The sequence below is a fragment of the Diceros bicornis genome, chromosome 14 (genome assembly GCF_020826845.1).
Source record: "Diceros bicornis minor isolate mBicDic1 chromosome 14, mDicBic1.mat.cur, whole genome shotgun sequence".
Classification (NCBI taxonomy): Eukaryota; Metazoa; Chordata; class Mammalia; order Perissodactyla; family Rhinocerotidae; genus Diceros; species Diceros bicornis.
Window position 1 is genome coordinate 58,763,892 of NC_080753.1, and position 19,045 is coordinate 58,782,936.

Genomic DNA, 19,045 nt, shown 5'->3' on the forward strand with positions numbered 1-19,045 from the left:
TCTGTATGATACTATAATGAGTGATACATGTCATTACACATTTGTCTGAACACCATAGAGTATACCACACCAAGAGTGAACCCTAATGTAAACAATGGACTTTGGGTGACTATGATGTGTCAGTGTAGGTTCATCCATTGTCACAAATGTACCACTGTGGTGGGAGATGTTGAAATGCGGGAGCCTATGCATATGGAGGGGTACCGGGTATATGGGAAATCTCTGTACCTTCCCTCTCAATTTGGCTGTAAACCTAAAATTGCTCTAAAAGAAAAATAAAGTCTTAAAAACATTTATAAATAAATAAATGATTAAAGATACTGTTGCTGGGGCTGGCCCAGTGGCTCAAGCGGTTAAGTGCGCGCGCTCCGCTGCGGCAGCCAGGGGTTCGCCGGTTCGGATCCCGGGCGCGCGACGACGCACCGCTTGGCAAGCCATGCTATGGCGGCGTCCCATATAAAGTGGAGGAAGATGGGCACGGATGTTAGCCCAGGGCCAGTCTTTCTCAGCAAAAAGAGAGGAGGATTGGCAGATGTTAGCACAGGGCTGATCTTCCTCACACACACAAAAAAAAAGATACTGTTGCTGTTGCTTTATTCAAGCAGAAATAGGTGGGTTAGAGAGGATATGTCCCTTCTTTCGGAATTAGATTACCTTAGATGCTGGTCCTCATTCATTCATCCAACAAATATTTATTACAGGCCTACTATGTGTCAGGCACTCCTGTAGGCACTGGGGATACAGCAGTGAGTAAAAAGACCAAGTCCTCTGCGCTCGTGAAACTTACATTCTCGTAAGCTATATTAGGTAGTTGAAATGCTGTAGAAGAAAATAACAGAGTCAGGGAGAAAGGGAGGGAAGAGCACAGTTTTCAATAGGATCAGCTGGAAAGGCCTCTCTGATAAGATGACTTTTGAGTAGAGAACTGGAGAACGTAAGGATGAGCTTTTCAGGCAGAAGGAACAGGGAGGGCAACGGGTGGGAGCAAGCCTACTGTGCTTCAGGAGGCTGGAGCAGGGTGGGTAGGGAGGACGGTGATAGAAGGTGAGATCAGAGGCTTGGGGGTCTGCACAGACCATGTAGGACCTTGATGGTCTTGGTGAGAATTTTGTATTTTACTCAGTGTGAGATGGGGAGCCACTGGATGGTTTTGAGCAAAGAAGTGACATGGTCTTACTTCCATTTTAAAAGGACCATGCTGGCTCTTGGCTCCTACATGGAGAAATAGGCCATAAGGGGGACACGGCAGAGGCAGGGAGATCTAGCTTTTTTCTAATAGTCTGAGGGTGATGTTGACTTGGACTAGATTGATGGCAGTGGTGTTGGTAAGAAATGGTAAAACACTAGATGAAGTCAATAGGATTTGCCCGTGGATTGGATGTGGGTGTGCGAAAAAGAGTGAAAAATGAGCCATTGGAAGAATGATATTGTAATTTACTGAGATAAGGAAAACTGGAGAAGGGCTGGTTGGGATGAAGAGTTGGGAAGAAATCAAAAGTTTGATTTTAAATATGCTTGATTTGAGATGCCTATTAGACATGCAGTGATAATGCCAAGTCTGGAATTCAGGGGGAAAGGCTAGAGTAGTTTGGAGTGGTCAGCACGTGAATGGTACTTAAAACAGAGGGACTGGATGAGATGGCCTAGGGAGGGAATGCGCACAGGGAAGAGGTCGGAAGATTGAGCCGTGGCCATGCCAATGTGTAAAGTTTAGAGATAAAAGGAGGAACCAGCAATGCATACTGAAAAGGAATGGCCTGTGAAGTAGAAGGGAGACCCGGAGAGAGCAGAGTCTTGGAAGTGAGGAAAGTGTTTCAAGAAGGGACTTGGCAATGATGTCAACTCTGCAGTTGGATCAAGATGAGGACTTGAAGTTGGCCATTGGATTTGGCAACGTGAAAGACATTTTTGACCCTGACCCGGAAGTTTGGGTGGAGTGTTGGAGGCAAACACTTAATTGGGAATAGCCTCAAGGGATAAGAAGAAGAGACAAAAAAAGAACAGAGGAAGTGAGGACAGTAAGTATAGAAAACTCTTTTGAAGAGGTTTGCCATAAAGGAGAGCAGAGAAATGGAGTGGTAACTAGAGAGAGAGACAGGGTTAAGGTAAGGTATTTGTTTTGTTGTTGTTGTTGTTGCTTTGTTTTGTTTTAAGATGGATGAGATATCAGCAGGTTTCAGTGCTGATGGGAATGAGTCAATAGACAGGAAAATTGATGATGCAAGGCAGAGGAAAGTATTATGAACACTGTCTTTGGTTGAGTGAGAGAGGACAGTTTCCAACGTATAAGAAGAGGTAGTGTTCTAAGATCAAGCACAGAATGACTCCTTCGTTGTAAAAGGAGAGAAGATCAAGCTTTTACAAGTTAGTAGAAATTTTTGTGGGAGTTTCTTTTCAACTTTTTGCCATAAGGTGGCAGTAGACAGCTTCATATAAACCAAAAATCTGAAGTTGATTTTGGAATTTTTTTTTTAGAGACTCAATGGGTGTTCCAGAAGACTATAATAGTACCTCTTTGTCCTTCCAGCATCATCTTAAATAGCATCTTCTCAGTCAGCCCATCCCTGTCCAACCTTCCTAAGTGGATTCACAAGGCTTTCTGAAGGTGATACCTGATCAGACTCTTAAAGGCTGTATGGTGCTCCTGGGAAGAGCATGGGGAAGAGGTCCAGCAATTACCTAGGCAACCACAACCGGGACTGATTTGAGGATGAGAATGAAGGCAGGAAGGGCAACTAGGAGATGGCTGCAGGAGTCCAAGCAAGAGAGGCTTGCTGCCAGGACTACAGCAGGGTAGTAAATCTGGAAAGGACAGGATGGGCTTAATACATATTTAGGAGACAAGATAGAGCAGTAAAGGAAAGGGAGAAATCAAGACTGGCTCTCAGGTCTCTAGCATGGGTGAACAGGAAGATGGTGACATGAACTGAATGCAAAGTTCAACACAGGAGGCAGAGCTGGTTTGGGGGAAGGTGATGGCCACAGTTTTGCACTGTGGAGTCTGAAGTATGTGGAGAGCATTTGGGGGAGCTGTGCAATTTTACTCATAAACATGGTACCTGGAAGGGAGGACTAGGCTGAAATCATCGAATTGGTTATTGTCAACACAGTTGTAGGGGAGGAAGACTTATCCTCTACCCACTGTGGGTGCTTTCTGTCTGGTGTACAAATTAAATTGACATGAGACCAAATAGCAGGAGAAAATCAAACAAAGCTTTATAACATGTATACATGGGAGAGACCCAGGAAAAACTGGGTAACTCAACAAAATGGCGGAGCTTCTCATCTTAAATACTATCTTTAGCCAAAGACAAAGGAGGATGTTGGTGGTGGGAGGAGTCAGCTATGAAAGATTACCAGAAAAACACAGTAAACAAGAGTAAGGTTAATATGCAGATTTAAGTCCTTGGCTTCTGCACTGATAAGAGTTTCTAGAGATAAGGTCATCCCCCCTTCTTCCTGGTACAGAGAGGGACATACCTTTACAAATAGAGATTTCCCTTATAAATGTAAATGTCTCTTACAAAGGATAACTTCTACTTTTACTTGGTTTTCAGAGCTTTGATAAGAATGGGCTTAGCAAGGACCATCTCAGTCTATCCATACCCAGAGTTATCTACGGTGATGCCCTGTCCTGGGGACAGGCTTTCTATCTTAAATTCCTTTAGGTAGTAGCAGGGGGAGGTCAAATTTTCTTTCAGAGTCTTCTGAGCCTTTATTGTCTTCAGCTCAAAATAATCCACATACCAGAGTAGCACATCTTGGGGCAGCCTGCCCTGAACCTCATCATAGTCAAATACAAGAGAATTGGTTACTGTCAATATAGTTAAGACATAAGAGTGGGTGACATCTGCTGGGCAGACCACATAAAATGAGAAAGGACATTAACCCTGAAAATCACCAATATTTAAGGATGGTCAAAGAACAAGAAGTCCATCCACACAAAGCAGTTGGAAAAGTGTGACAAGAACCAGGGAAATGTGGAGCTGTGGGAATCCAGGCCGTAGTGAGATTCAGAAAGGAGGCTGTTTTAGTCAGCTCAGGCTGCCATAACAAAGTACCACAGACTAGGTGGTTTAAACAATAGAAATTTATTTTCTCACAGTCCTGGAGGCTGGAAGTCCAAGATCAAGGTGTCGGCAAATCTGGTTTCCTTTGAGTCCTCTCTCCTTGGCTTGTAGATGGTTATCTTCTCCCTGTGACCTCACATGGTCTTCCCTCTGCATGTGTCTGTGTCCTAATTTCTTTTTCTTAAAAAGACATCAGTCAGGGGCCGGCCCAGCGGCATAGAAGTTAAGTTCGTACCTTCTGCTTCGGAGGTCCAGGGTACACGCGTTCGGATCCTGGGCGCGGACCCACTCACCATTCCTCAAGCCATGCTGAAGCAGCATCCCGTATAGAAGAGCTACAGCTCTACAACTATGATACGCAACTATGTACTGGGCTTTGGGGAGAAAAAAAAAAAGAGGAAGGTTGGCAACAAATGTTAGTGCAGAGCCAATCTTCCTCAAAAAAAAAAAAGACACTAGCCATATCGAATTAGGGTCCACCCTAATAACCTCATTTTAACTTAATTACCTCTTCAAAGGCCCTATCTCCAAATAAATACAGTCACATTTGAAGCGCTAGGGGTTAGTACCTCCATATGAATTTGAAGGGACACAATTCAGCCCATAACAGTGGGTTTGATAGATAGTTACACATAGCACAGAGGCCCAGTAATTTAAAGATTCCAAGCGTCCTTTGGATTTGGCAATGCAGAAATCATTGTTGATCTCAGTAGTGCTTGCTGAAGCAAGATAGCAGTGGGTCACCACAGTGGAAGTTCTAAAATGGAAACAAATACTCTTTGGTGAAATGTGGATAAATACATGTGCACAAAGAGTTTAGAAGAGTAGCTATTAATATCTCTGTCCACTTTTCTCATTTGGAAAGCAAGGTATAAGGATATTTGGTACCAAATAATTGAAATGTTAGGAATATTTCGAGATGATCTCTCAAGTAGAATAATTTCATTTATTGAGCACTTTTTATGTGCTAGAAAAATTCATTTAAACCTCACAACAAATCTATGAAGTATTTATTATCTTCATTACCAAGCTGAGGACCTGAGGCTTTGGGGTTTAAGCAATTTGCCGGTGGTGGCGCGCTACAGATGGCCGGGCTGGGAGTCACCCTCATACCTGTGTGAAAGCTCCAAAGCCCTTAATAGGCCACTTGCTTGGATCCTGGAATACATTTTCCCATTGAAATGTGATTGGTGGTGACTGACTTCCCACCCGCCCACAAACGCATATTTAAAGTACAAGCCATGAAAAATGCTTTTTAAATGCTACTAAAAAAAGAAAAATCTAAGGCTTTGCCATAATGATGATTAAATAAAACAGCAAAACAAGAATATCATCCGGCGAGAAATTTTTTTAAATGACCTTAAATGCTTGGACTTGATTAAATATTGATAAAAAAGTGAAGTAGGGGAAGGCTCTGGGGCATTTTTCCAAACATTTGCATTTGAAATCCATTTATTTATGCTGCTTAACTTACCTCAAACATTTGGTTTCCCTCCCTCCTTGATTCAAGTCATTCATTGGCCATGAGTGGGAGTTTCTTGACAAATTAATGCAATTTTAAGATTACTAGAAATTTTTCTCAAAAATTAGTTAATATATGTAAAGCAATGCCTGGCATATAGTAATTAGATTATATGTGCTGGTACTCTTCTAGACTCTTTGAATGTATTAACTCTTTTGTATTAACTCATTTAATCCTTATGTAACAATTCTATTGTTGCCCTTGGTTTATACATTTGAGAAATAGAGGCCCAGAGAGATAAGTATCTTTCCCAAGATAACACAGCTAGCCAATGGTAGAGCTCAAGTCCAAACCCAGACTTTTAATGCCTTTAGATGGGAGGAAAGAAGCTAATGAAGATGTGTGTATCCATTTGTGATGGTTAATCATGTAACAACTTGGCTAGGCTATGGTATCCAGTTGTTTGGTCGAACACCAGTTGAAGTGTTGCTGTAAAGATGTGATTAACATTTAAATCAGTAGGCTTTGGGTAAAGCAGATTACCCTCCATAATGTGGGTGAGCTTCATCCAATCAGTTGATGGCCTTAAGAGCAAAGACTGAGGTCTCCCCCAAGAGGAAGGAATTCTGTCTCTAGGTGCAACATAGAAGTTCTGCCTGAGTTTTCAGCCTTCAGGATCAAGACTGCATCAACTCTTAACTGAATTTCCAGCCTGCCGACCTGCCCTGCAGATTTCAGACTTGCCAGCCCCAACAATCGTGGTAGCCAATTCCTTAAAATAAATCTCTTTCTCTTTCTATAGATATACAAATGATAGATTAGATAGATAATAAAAGCAATAGATAGATAGATAGATAGATAGATAGATAGATAGATAGATAGATAGATAGATGATAGATGGATATCTCGGTGGTTTCTCTGGAGTACCCTGACTAATACACATGTGACAAATATTGCCTAAGGTCAGCAATAAAACTGAGAATGCAAGACAGAGGCAAAAGGAAAGGCTTAGCATGTGCCGCTCTGCCTGCTACAGAGGAAGTTGTGGTGGGGAAGCGTTCGTGTTGGCTCACCTTGTACTTGGAGCCAGACCTCAGTTAGTAGTGTTAGAGCAAGACAGCTTGGCTACTCACTAGTGAAAGAAGGGGTGTTGGAGAAGGTGAGGGGCCTCCTCTGAATGGAGCACTGGGGTGCAGGTCGGTGGAGGGAGGGAGTGTGCAATACACAATTCAAAGCATTAAAGAAAAATTGACATTAGCAACCTGGGGAGTCCTTTACACATGTCTCTCAAGTATTCAGGAACTAGCTATTCAATATCTACTTTCCTTTCATCTTCCTTCCTTCCTTCCTTCCGTCCTTCCTTCTTTATGATTTTTCTCAGCTTTTTTGAGGTACAATTTACACACCATAAAATTTGCCAATTTTAAATATACAATTTGATGAGTTTTGACAAACATACAAGTCGTGTTACCAACCGCCACAATCATGATATAAAACATTTCCAGCACTCCGAAAGCTCCCTCATACCCCTTGGCAGTCAATTCCCTCTCCCCATCCCTGGTCCCAGGCAACCACTCTGCTTTCTCTCACTGTAGTTTTGCTTTATAGAGAATTTCATATAGGTAGGATCTTATAATATACACTCTTTTGTGTCGAGCTGCTTTCACTCAGCATTACACTTCTGAGCTTCATCCACATGGTTGCGTGTATCAATAATTCATTCATTCAGTTTGCTGAGTAGTGTTCCATTGTATGGAGATAGCAAATTTGGGTTCCTTTTACCAGTCGGACATTTGGATTGTTTCTAGTTTGTGTCCATCATGAATAAAGTTGCTATGAACATTCAAGTCCAGGCCTTTGAGAAATATGTTTTCATGTCTTTTGGGTAAATACCTAGGAGTAGGATTGCTGGATCATGTGGTAAGTGTGTATTTAACTTTAGAAGAAACTGCCAAACTGTTTTCCAAATTGCCCATATATGATTTTTAATTTACAACAAGAGGAAGAGGAGAGAGGAGGAAAAACAATTTTGCTGTTGTTTAGTAAAAATCAACAACAACAAAAAAGGCTTTAAAGGAGGAAAAGCAGTTTGGGATCAGCAATGAGTTCCATTGCTATGTGCTACTCTTTTCCCCGGGCCGCAAAGTCAAGAGCTGATTGTACTTTGACTTCTTCAAATTAACATAATGCGAGACAGGTATGACCGTCCTCAGACCTCAAATTCAAGTATCCCAGAAAAAAAATGTATTTAAAAATTTTTCTTTAGATCAAATTAATTTCACCTTGGTGCCCACATTCCCCAGGCTAGAGGGAAACTCAACCGCAGTCACTCTTAAGGTTCTCTTCCTGTCTCCAGAGAAGTGACAAGGTGCCAGTTCTCACCTGGGCCAGGGCAAGGGATGGGTCCTGCAGTCATCAGTCATTAGCACCTCCGGGACACCAAGTCCCCAGGTCACTTGGCTAAGCTATTTCTGCCGATCTTGGAGGTTTGCTGACAGGAGGCCCTTGTTGGTCTAAGTAGTTCCAAATGACAAGCACCCCTGATACTCCTGTGAGATTCTTGGGGCACAGGAATGTCTGACAAGGCTAGAGATCCCTCACCCCGTTCCCCTTAGAGGTGTTGCCAACTCTCAGAGCAGGACACAGTTCCCAAAGAGGTTCGTAAATGAAAATCAGGGGGGAAAAGGTCTTGGAGAAAAACATCTACTTTCCACCCAAGTAACCTGCTAGGTACTTGAATTCGAGAAGAGAAAGAGAAAGATACAAAGAAGGAAAACGTAAATTAATACTACAAAATGATCCTGCCAATACAGAGTAATGTTTGCAACATGATTAATAATAAGTCATGTTTTTGAAGAACAACAAAATGAACACGCAAAACTACTGGAAATACAGACACCAAATGAAAAAGGATTAACCGTCAGCTCACATTCTGCCTGCCAGAGATGAGGATACCCTTCAGGACACCCTCTAGCCGTCCTCAGACCTCAAATTCAAGTATGGCCTTCAAATTGCTCACCCAGAATCAGCAAGCATCCTTAACTCAAGGGAGTCAAAGCTCAAGGCTCACAGGCCTGGGGGAAGCTGAGAGGAGAACGCGAGGACCAAAGGAAGCCTCTCCTACAAGGGTGGGAGGGGTCATCTCCGGCAGCGACAGCAGACTGGGCTGGGCTTTGGAGCTTTTCTCCCCTATAGACATGGCCTTTTAATCTCAGATTTTCAGCTTTTTCATGAAACAGAGAGAGAGTAGAAGCTAGACTTAGGTGGAGAAGTGAGAAAACTTTGGAAGAGGAAACTATAGGCGCGGGTATGATGCGGAAGCTCAGCAGGTGGCTAACGGTCCGACTCCACTTCCACAGCGGTGGTGGTGAATTGTGTTTGAGAGACTATCTCAAAGGACAGTCACTGGATCTCTCCACCAACCGTTGTGGAGTGATGGCAGTGGAACCCACTGGTCAAAGTGACTTTCAAGAGGCCTGAGTGTCATTAGCTGGAGTATCTGACTCCACTCAAACTGCTCGTGGAGAGGGACCTATCACCTCCACTTTGCAGATCCAGCAACAGTATTCAGTGCTCACCCCCCGGAATCACTTGGCAGCACTCATCCCAGCACAGGATCCCTTCTCTTGGCACAGCCTCTTCTCTTGGCCTCGTGACATCGCCCAGTTTTCCCCCTTGATCTCTGGCCGCTCCTCCGCTTTGCTGGCCCTCTGTTCTCCAGTTGACCTCTAAATGGTGGCGTCTGCCCAGCTCAGCCCTTCCCCTCCACTGGCCTGCTCAACAGTCTCACCGTATGCGCCTGTTGTATGCACCTCTCCTCCCTGAGCGGCCTCTCTTTCTTCGGCCTCTCTACGGTGCGGAGGTCATAGGTGCCATGTGTCAGGATTTCCTGTACTCATTTCTCCCAGAGAGTGTTTCTGTGGAGGGTGGAGTTAGGCGTTGCAGGGAACAGCATGGAGCTGCTGAGTGTTTCTTGGGTATTCATTTCTTACCTTATTATTGACAATCAGCCCTTTCCTTTTTTTGTTGCAGCCCACAGTCTTACCCTATCAGTACTTAACCATAAAGTGACCTCAAATATCCCAGATGTTCCAAGAGGACAGAAAACATTCACCCTGCATGTGTGCGTGGCTCTGAGGCAAATGGAAAAGAACAAGGAAGGGATGCTTAAAGGGAGGCGATGTAGATCCCTTTCATGAGAGCCAGGCTGGCGGGGAGCGTTATTTAAAATGACTTCCTCAGAGCCTGATAAATGCCACTCTCACCTGTCGCCTCTTTTTGGCTTCCACTTTCTCTTCCCCTCTTTCACTCTGGCATGTGAATTAGTTATTCCCACCAAGATGGCCACGAATTTCCACAGCCACAGGAGTCGCAGGGCCCTGAATAAAGGAGTTCCCCCACCAGTGTGGACCACCAGCACAGCACAGACACTCTTAGGATGGTTCTCACAAGAGAGCAAAAAACCGTTACAGTTGACTAGTTCCATCTGCGTACACACTGTCCCTATGACAGAGTTCCGTTTTAGCTCCCTTTAATATTAAATGCCCATAAAACACAACAAAAATTATCTTCTAAGGCATTCAGTCTTTAAGAAGCACAAAAGAAACCATGGATTCACAACCTGATAATTCACTTTCTTTAGACATGAAATCAATGTTATTATCTTTGCTGAACTGGAAGTCTCATTTATTTTCTACTTTGTTTTTAATACCACTAGGATAAAATCTGAGCATTTACCATAAGACCACTTTTTACGTGGGGAAAAGCTTTTATCAAATGACAAATGTTCGAGAGTTTGTCTCTGCAGGTAAACCTCTGCTGCCTTTCCTTTACCCTTTGGGCATCTACACGTGTGTGGTGCAGCGATCGTGGAAGCGCTGGGATAACAGAGATAAGAAGTCAGCAGGCAGAGAGGGGCCAAGCATCCCCTGACTGCTGCTCATTTGCCTGCTCTGAAATAACTGGCACCCCAAGACTCTTCCCACAAATTCATCTCAGGATTGTCAAAAATAGCCAACCATTACTATTCTTGGTTGATTTAATGACTGTTTTATCAGCCAAATATGGTACAGCACTCTAGGTAGGAGAGCAGACCCTGATGGAGATTTATTGAAAATATGTTTTTAAAACAGGCGATCCCTGTTGCACACTGCACCAGCGAATGCAGAATTGAACTACCACTATCGGTTACCTCATAGCCAGTGGGTGCCCCAGAAGGTCCCCATGATCCGAGCTTCCCTGAAGCCTGTTGTGTTCTGTGGCTCTCCAACTGGGCCGGATGTCTGGGGATTGGAAGAAACGATTGTAACTAATTTAGCCAAAGCCCATTGTTTTTAACAAATGCTTTTATCAGTACATACAGGAATCCCACTGTTCTAATAACCCATGGACTTTTGAAAGTAGAATACCTTGGGACAGGTGACCCAGCAACTCTTGTGAGTTTCAGCTGCTCCTTAGAGATCTTCAAGTGTTACTGCCTCGGCCCCCCTGGGTCTGCTGCTCTAGACCACCCAGGTCCTTGCTTGTTCTTAGAATAGCTGAGACAGGCTAGTAAGGAATTTTAAAAGATTATTATACCATAGGATCAAACAAAAAGGAGAGTACAATCGGAAGAAAAATAGTTCAGCTTTACGCAGAGAAACAGAGAGTAGAATGGTGGTAACCAGAGGCTGAGGTTTGGGAGAAATGGGGAGATGTTGGTCAAAGGGTACAAACTTCCAGTTATAAGATTAACAAGTTCTGAGATCTAATGTACAGCATGGTGATTATAGCTAATAATACTGTATTATATGCTTGAATGTTGCTAAGAGAGGAGATCTTAAATGTTCTCACCACAGAAAAGAAATGGTAATTATGTGACAGGATCAGAGGCTGTAGCTAATGTTAGGTAGTCATCATTTTGCAATATACAAATGTATCAAATCACCACATTGTACGCCTTAAACTTACACAATGTTATATGTCAATTATATCTCAATAAAGCTGGAAAAGAAATAAATTTAACTTTTTTTCAATTTAAAAAAATAAAAACTAGTTCAGCTTTGAAGGTTGAAGGTTCCAGTCCCACTAGAGTTTGCTTTATTTCAGGTCCTTTTCAATAACTCATAGGATCCCCTCAGTGTGAGGACCCACAGGGAACCCTCTTTCTAATACTACAGCTCTTTCTCTTGTTTCCTAGTTTTTGACATAGTGAATAACCTCCTCCCCGCCCACTTGTATACAGGGACTGCCACCGTTTCCAGGGCAGAGCCAATAATTTTAAAACACCTTTTTTTTTAAGGTTGTGAATCTCTGATTTGTAAGACAATACATATAATAGTTTAAAATAAGGAATTTTGGAGAAAAAGATAAAAAACAAGGTATATGAGCTCAAACTGCTCGTATATAATAAATATATATACTTTCTGGAAAAGCAGTTTCCAAAAGAAATTTTATTTCAGTTTCCAGCACAAGAACATAAGTATCTCCTGACTCGAAACAAAATAAAAACATCCTGTGGTAATACAAGTTCCTAGTAAGACACAGAATAGAGAGAATCCAATTGCACAATAATGTGTTTATAGTCACTATAAATTATCCTCTCTGGGATATGCACACATTTGTAAGAAGTAAACAAGGCTTTCCACAGAGGTGATTTCTACTTTCAGCAGATAATTGGGTGGACATGGGTTCTGCTTCTGCCTCTGATCCTCAGAGCATGCAGACACCATCTTCAGGATGTCCCATGTCATCTATTTCATACATATCACACATACCTCTTCTAAGTGTGGTCCCTTCATTGCTGAAAGCAAGTGGCACCACAGTGAAGGGCATGCCAATGAACGGGTAACTTGGTCCCAAATATTTACAAATTCATTAGAACCCCTCGTAGCAGAGTGTTGTGGATATTGTGAAAGGAAACAGCACTGACTGGATAAACCTGCCCGATATTATATTCCTTTAGTCTCTGATCTTTGAATATACGCTTCTTTGTAGCTCAGGACTTAGGTCAAATATTCAACAGCCATCTGGCGATTAAAAGAGCTTAACACATAACTTTGCTTGGGAAAAGTCATACACAATGAGTCCAGATTTAAGATTGAACTCCCTTTTCTCTGCACATCACCCACAGTCTGGGGCCAGCTGTTCCCACAACCAGCCAGTTTCGCCATATCGAGGGTGTAGATGCCTCTTCAGGCTGAGATGAGGGGCCTACATTACAAGGAGTTCTGGGATCCCTCCATTTAACTAGCTGATTCCAACTTCCAGTAACCATCACATTCCCTTCTGGACAGTACTCAAAACATCCAAGAGAGGCATTGTCTTAGTTCCCCCCAAAGCAGACCTTGGGATAAGATGTGGATCTAAAGCAACCCATGTGCCTTGACGATGGATGGATACACAAAATGTGGTGTACACATACAGTGGAATGTTGTTCAGCCCAAAAAAGGAAGAAAATCCTGTCGTATACTACAACATGGGTGAACCTTGAGGACACTATGCTAAGTAAAATAAGCTAGACACAAAAAGACAAATACTGTATGATCCCACTTACATGAGGGACCCAGAGTAGTCAAATTCATAGAGGCGGGGGGAGGGGGAGGGGTTGGGTTGGAGGGAGGGGATGTGGAGTTAGTGATTAATAGGTACAGAGTTTCAGTTTGGGAAGATGAAGAAGTTCTGGAGATGATAGATAATGGTGATGGTGTCACAACAATGTGAATGTACTTAATGCCACTGAACTGTACACTTGAAAATGGTTACAACATTTAATTTTATGTTATGTATATTTTACCACAACAAAAACATTTATTAAAAACAAAAAGATAGATGGATCCAAGTCCTTTGGGAGGAAACCCCAAGAAGCACTGTGAGGGAAGAAAAAAATTTAATAGAGGATATGTCAAGAACTTGCCAATGTAGGCAACTGGGGCTCAATTTCTCTGGGCAGAGCACACCTCAGAATGGTCCCGAGAGTGAGAGAGCTGAGGTATTTATCCACCATCTGCAGCCCTCGTTGATTGCTCCAGGAGCATTAACTCTCTGGCCCTTCTAGTCCGCCTGTACCCAGGCAAACCATTTCCCAGAGGCCAGCGGATGCTCTGGCACAGAGAGGTGCAGGAGCCACAGGTGTGTGCAAGGACTGTCTGCACGTGACCTCAGGGGTAGGCCAGGGAGATGTGAGTCAGGCACCAACAGTGTCTGCTACAGGCGCAGTGGGTCCCAGGAGCTCAAAGTCATGTCCCTCTGAAAGCGAGTCTGTTGCTTCTCCATTGCACAAGAAGGGCAGCATAATATTTTGGTTGGAGAAAAAGAATCTCCAGCCCCACCTAATTTTCCTAGTCATTAAAGCTTTATATGCATATTGGGTGGGTTTCTTTAAAAGTGCCTCTGTCACTACTTTCACAATAGCAAATAACATAGTTATGTTTGGAAAATGTTTCCTTTTTACCTCCCTAATTTCAAAATTCACCCTCTGTAAACATTTCCTTTGAAAGATAAAAATTTCCATGTGTAGAATATTTAGTATAAGGGTAAACGTTTTTGGAAGGATTGAAGAATACTCCTTCAATCAAAAGTTGTTTCACTCTTATTAAGTTTGGTAATGTTTAAATTTGAAGACTTCAGCCTGAAAATGCCATGAACTTTTTTGGAGAAAGAATTGTGCTTTTTTAAAAAAAATTGTAGTAAAATGTACATAACATAAAATCAAACATTTTAACCATTTTTAAGTGTAAAGTTCAGTGGCATTAAGTACATTCACATTGTTGTGCAACCATCATCACCACCCTTCTCCAAATTTTCAACTTGCAAAACTGAAACTCTGTCCCCATTAAACACTACCTCCCCATCCTGCCACCCCACAGCCCCTAGCACCCCCATTCTACTTTCTGTCTCTATGAATTGGACTACTCTAGGGATCTCGTATAAGTGGTATATCATCTGGTATTTGTCTTTTATGACTGGTTTGTTTCACTTAGCATAAGGTCCTCAAAGTTCATCCATGTTGTAGCGTGCGTCAGAATCTCCCTTCTTTTTAAGGCTGAATAGTATTTCATTGCATGTATATACCACAGTTTGTTTATGCATTCATCTGTCAGTGGATACTTGGGACGCTTCCACCTTTTGGCCATTGTGCTTTTTTAAAAAGAATCAAGACCAATGGTTTGCTGTAGCTATTAGTTTCAAAAGGAGCCAAAAGCAATGTCTTCCTATGGTCTGTGGACCATTCAGCACCCCAGTGAGACTGACCAGTTCAGTTGGAAGAAACATAATCTGTAGAATATAATGTCCTTTTTTTTTTAACATAGCAATTGGACTATGTTAGGTTTAAGAATCAGGGACTTACTCTATGGGGATAGGGACTTAACCAAAATAGTATTTCTTAGCCATTCAGAGGGACTTTGAGTTTTTTGTGCTTTCTCTTCCTTCTCCCTCTCCCTCTCTTGTTCACTGACTCACTTTGTGGCTGTTAGTACATTAATCAAGCAATCTCATATTGTCCGGTCTTTTAAGGCAATATTTTATTTTAACATGTAATTATGCTAATGGTCCATATTAGATTCATCACTGGTGAACTTAGATGTTAACTACAATTACCCTTAGAGGAATATGTTTCTTTAAATAAATATTTTTTTATTGTGGTAAAATATTTGTAACATAAAATTTACCATTATAATCATTTTTAAATGTACAATTCAGTGGTATTAAGTAAATTCATAATATTCTGCAACCATCATCACTGTCCATTTCTAGAACTTTTCCATCAGCCCGAACAGAGGCTCTGTACCCATTAAACTATACCTCCCACTTCTCCTCTCCCCCAGCCCCTGGTAGCTACTATTATACTTTCTGTCTTTGAGTTTTCCTATTTAAAAAAGATACTTTTTTAAGCTACAAAAGAATGAAAATTTCATTTCGGATCAATAGACTAATTAGATAAATGCTTCACATTGATTTGTTTCCTCATCAGTAAAATAAGGATGAGAATAATAGTGCCTTCCTCACAGAGGCTGGGATAGATGAGGACAGGCTGAGTTAACACACGCAAAGCACTGGGAACAGAGCCTGACACATAGTAATCACTCAATAAATGTCAATCACTATTGTTAACATTACCATGATGACCATTATTGAGAATCTGCTTTCAATCTACTCATTCATTTCTTGGTCTGAGAGTCTCGTGGGGCCTTGAGAGTCCAGCACACAGCTTCTGCTCGTCATCACAAATCAGCTTATGAGGCTAGTGTGTTTCATGGTTAAATATCTACATAGTAACTAGACATTTTAATGATGTCTTAAAGAATATCAAATGACAAATAAATTTGTTCAGAATATGAATAGTAAGATTAGTAGTGGATTAAAAGTTATATGTATAGCATAATCTCATTCAAAAATATATTAAATCTTTGTCAATATATATTATAAAAGTATGCATATTATTCCTTTGAAACACTAGAAGAACAATGGTCCTGGGTTTCTCCCCTGGGCTGATGCAATATCCTCCTGATTTTCTCTGATTCCTCTCCGGCCTTCCCAGAATTAGTTCCCCATTCAGAAACCAGAAGGTTTCAAATATCCAAATCAAATCCCAGCTCACGGCCATAGCCTATAAGGTCATGGTTTGTCTTTCAAGGTCTGGCGACTCCTGAGTGCTCAGCCTTGACCTCTAGCCTCTCTCCCCCTCATGCAGCGAGCTCCTGACAGGTTCACCTCATTCCTGCTTTGGGGAGTCTCTTCCTGGAACAGTCTCCCCACTCCTCATCTGCACAGAGCTAGCAGCCGCTTGTCAGTCAGTTCGCAGCTTAAATGTCTCCTCCTCAGGGAACTCTTCCTGACTTCCTGACCACAAGCCATCCCCAGGCAGTCACTCTCTAGCACAGCATACTTTAATTGTGTGCAGAGAAGGTAGCACCAGCTGAAAGTTTTCTCCCCGGTTCATCTGTTCCTTGCTCCCCCTGGACTGTGGGTCCCATGGGAGCAGGGATCTTGTCCCGTTCATGGCTGTACCCAGAACAGTGCACGGACACAGAAGGTGCTCAATACACATGCTGAATGAGGGAGAGAGGGAATGGAGACCAAACGTAACAGTAGAATCTCTGAGTGGCAGAATTAGTCTACAGATGATTTTCTTTTTTGCTTGCCTCTATTTCTCAAATTTCCTACAATGTGGAGAAAGTGTGTTTTTGTAGTTTAAAACATTTTTTGTATTTGGCAATCAAAATGAAGTAGTTTGCACTGATAACTGCTCCTGCAGCATAATAAAACTGGTGCAAGAATAAAATCTTGAGAAATCATGCAAATAGGGCTCAACCACATCCTTGGTTCCCTTGCTTAGTGTCTGTAACCTCTCCCATTCTCACTCTCCTTGGGGCACAGACAGGGGCTTCTGCCTCATTCCAGGGTTCTGAACACCAGCAGGGACGCTGTATGTGTCAACAGTCACTCATTCATACAGAAATTCGAACTGCGCGTCATCAGGGTGCAAGATACAGAGCCTGGCACTGGGTCTGTGCAGGGGTGATAGCCCCGCTATCCTTCAACAAACAGATATTGAACACCCGTCATGCGCTTGACGCTGGAGCTGGGGAGGCAGCCCTGAGCACGCCAGCGAGGATCAAGACATGGCAGAGATCGTTTTCGTGATAGCTACAATACAAATATAGAGTGACACAGCCAGGAAATGATTCTGGCTGAAACGATCAGGAATCATTTGAGACGACACTTTCACGATGAGTTAATGTCAGCATTGGAGATGTTTCATCTGAGTAATTTTTATTTAGTCAGATTTAGAGGGAGGTTGAAGAATCATTTTCCTCTGGTCACACTCAACATAATCTGAATACGGATAATGGCGGGCACCAGTGTCTGAGGGGAAGGAGTAGAGGCAGGGAGACAGGATTGCCACTCGTAGTAGTCCAAGGGAGAATAGAAACATGTGTTCCCTTATCACGATGTGCCTGCAACCTTATCAAGAATCCAATGTGAATTCCTAGCTGTAAGATTGCAATAAATCTGTCAAAGTAGTGTATGTGAGAGTGTCTACGAGTGTGCATATACATTTACACATACACACATTGAAATGGTGCCCTTGCACTAGGATGGGAAGATGAACTCTGAAAGTAAAGCATGACACATTTTGTAATCCTGAGTAATGTGTGTATTAAATATTAAAATGAAACCAAACAATTACAGCGGTTGAGCCCATTCTGATGTATAGGAATAGTCTCAGTAACTGTGAAGACACCTAAAGGCAGCGACAGCCCTTGCCAGGAAGCGACTCGTGTTATAATTGAGGCTGCCTCAAGAGCTGCTTGATGATGCCAGGAAACCAGGAAGAAGACAGTTTGTAAATAGAAAAAGTTAGTCAGAGTTATCACAATCTGTTGCATTTTTTAATTTGTGTGAGGAGTCAGACTCTGAAAGATATCCCTTGGTTCATGCTGTAGAATTTAGCAATTCTAGAACTCATACAATGAGGAGACAATGAGAGGAGTGAGTGAGGAGATAATAGGGCTGAATGTGGAGACAATGGGGGTAAGTGTGGAGATAATGGGGGTGAGTGTGGAACTAATGGGGAGCTAGTGTGGAGATACGGGGGTGAGTGAGGAGATAATAGGGGTGAAAGTGGCTATAATGGGGGTGAGTGTGGAGATTAAGGGGGTGAGTGAGGAGATAACAGGAGTGGATGTGGACATAATGGGGGTGAGTGTGGAGATAATGGGGGTGAGTGTGGAGATAATGGGGGGTGAATGTGGAGATAATGGGGGTGAGTGGGGAGATAATGAGGTGAGCGTGGAGATAATGGGGGTGAGTGTGGAGATAATGGGGGTGAGTGTGGAGATAATAAGGGTGAGTGTGGAGATAACGGGAGTGAGTGAGGAAATAATGGGGGTGAGTGAGGAGATAATGCGGGTGAGTGTGGAGATAATGGGGTGAGTGTGGAGATTATAAGGGTGAGTGTGGAGATAATAAGGGTGAGAGTGGAGATAACAGGGGTGAGTGTGGAGATATGGGGGTGAGTGTGGAGATAATGGGGGTGAGTGTGGAGATATGGGGGTGAGTGTGGAGATAATGGGGGTGAATGTGGAGATAATGGGGGTGAGTGTGGAGATAATGGGGGTGAGTGTGGAGATAACAGGGGTGAGTGTGGAGATATGGGGGTGAGTGTGGAGATAATGGGGGTGAGTGTGGAGATAACGGGGGTGAGTGTGGAGATAACGGGGAATGAGTGGAGAGATAACAAGGGCAGGTGTAAGAGACGAGCCAGATTTCCTCTCTTCTGTGTCATCTCTGTTGCCACCACCGTGACTCTGACCCCCAAGAGACAAAGAGTCTCTGGGATTATTGCCTCAGGAGAGGAAAATCATTCCCTTTTTCATTAATCTTCCTCAATCTTATTTATCTTAGCAGCCCATCTGGAACAAACCTAACTGGCCTCACCACCAGGGTAGGATTGACCTAGGGGGTGACTATGTGCAGATAGGAAATTATAGGTACAGAAGGTCAACCTGACAGGCCATCTTAGATATCC

At 42.7% G+C, this 19,045-nt stretch overlaps 1 protein-coding gene and 1 non-coding gene across 4 annotated transcripts in view; one reads left to right on the forward strand and one right to left on the reverse strand.

Moving 5' to 3' along the window:
* Positions 1 to 4,501: 4,501 nt before the first annotated feature.
* The window catches only part of SNRNP48 (small nuclear ribonucleoprotein U11/U12 subunit 48), a 70,824-nt gene continuing 56,280 nt past the window's right edge, over positions 4,502 to 19,045 (reverse strand). For 2 of the 3 annotated variants that reach the window (XR_009222140.1, XR_009222138.1), the window contains exons 12-13: positions 10,724 to 10,814; positions 4,502 to 4,827 (exon numbers count right to left, since the gene is read on the reverse strand). The gene's annotated coding sequence lies outside the window, so the exon portion shown is untranslated. The remainder of the gene's footprint in view (positions 4,828 to 10,723; positions 10,815 to 19,045) is intronic. The other variant, XR_009222139.1, reaches the window with a different exon arrangement.
* LOC131414291 (small nucleolar RNA SNORA2/SNORA34 family) lies at positions 14,660 to 14,786 on the forward strand. The gene has a single exon (XR_009222180.1). It is a non-coding gene; the product is annotated as a small nucleolar RNA SNORA2/SNORA34 family (small nucleolar RNA).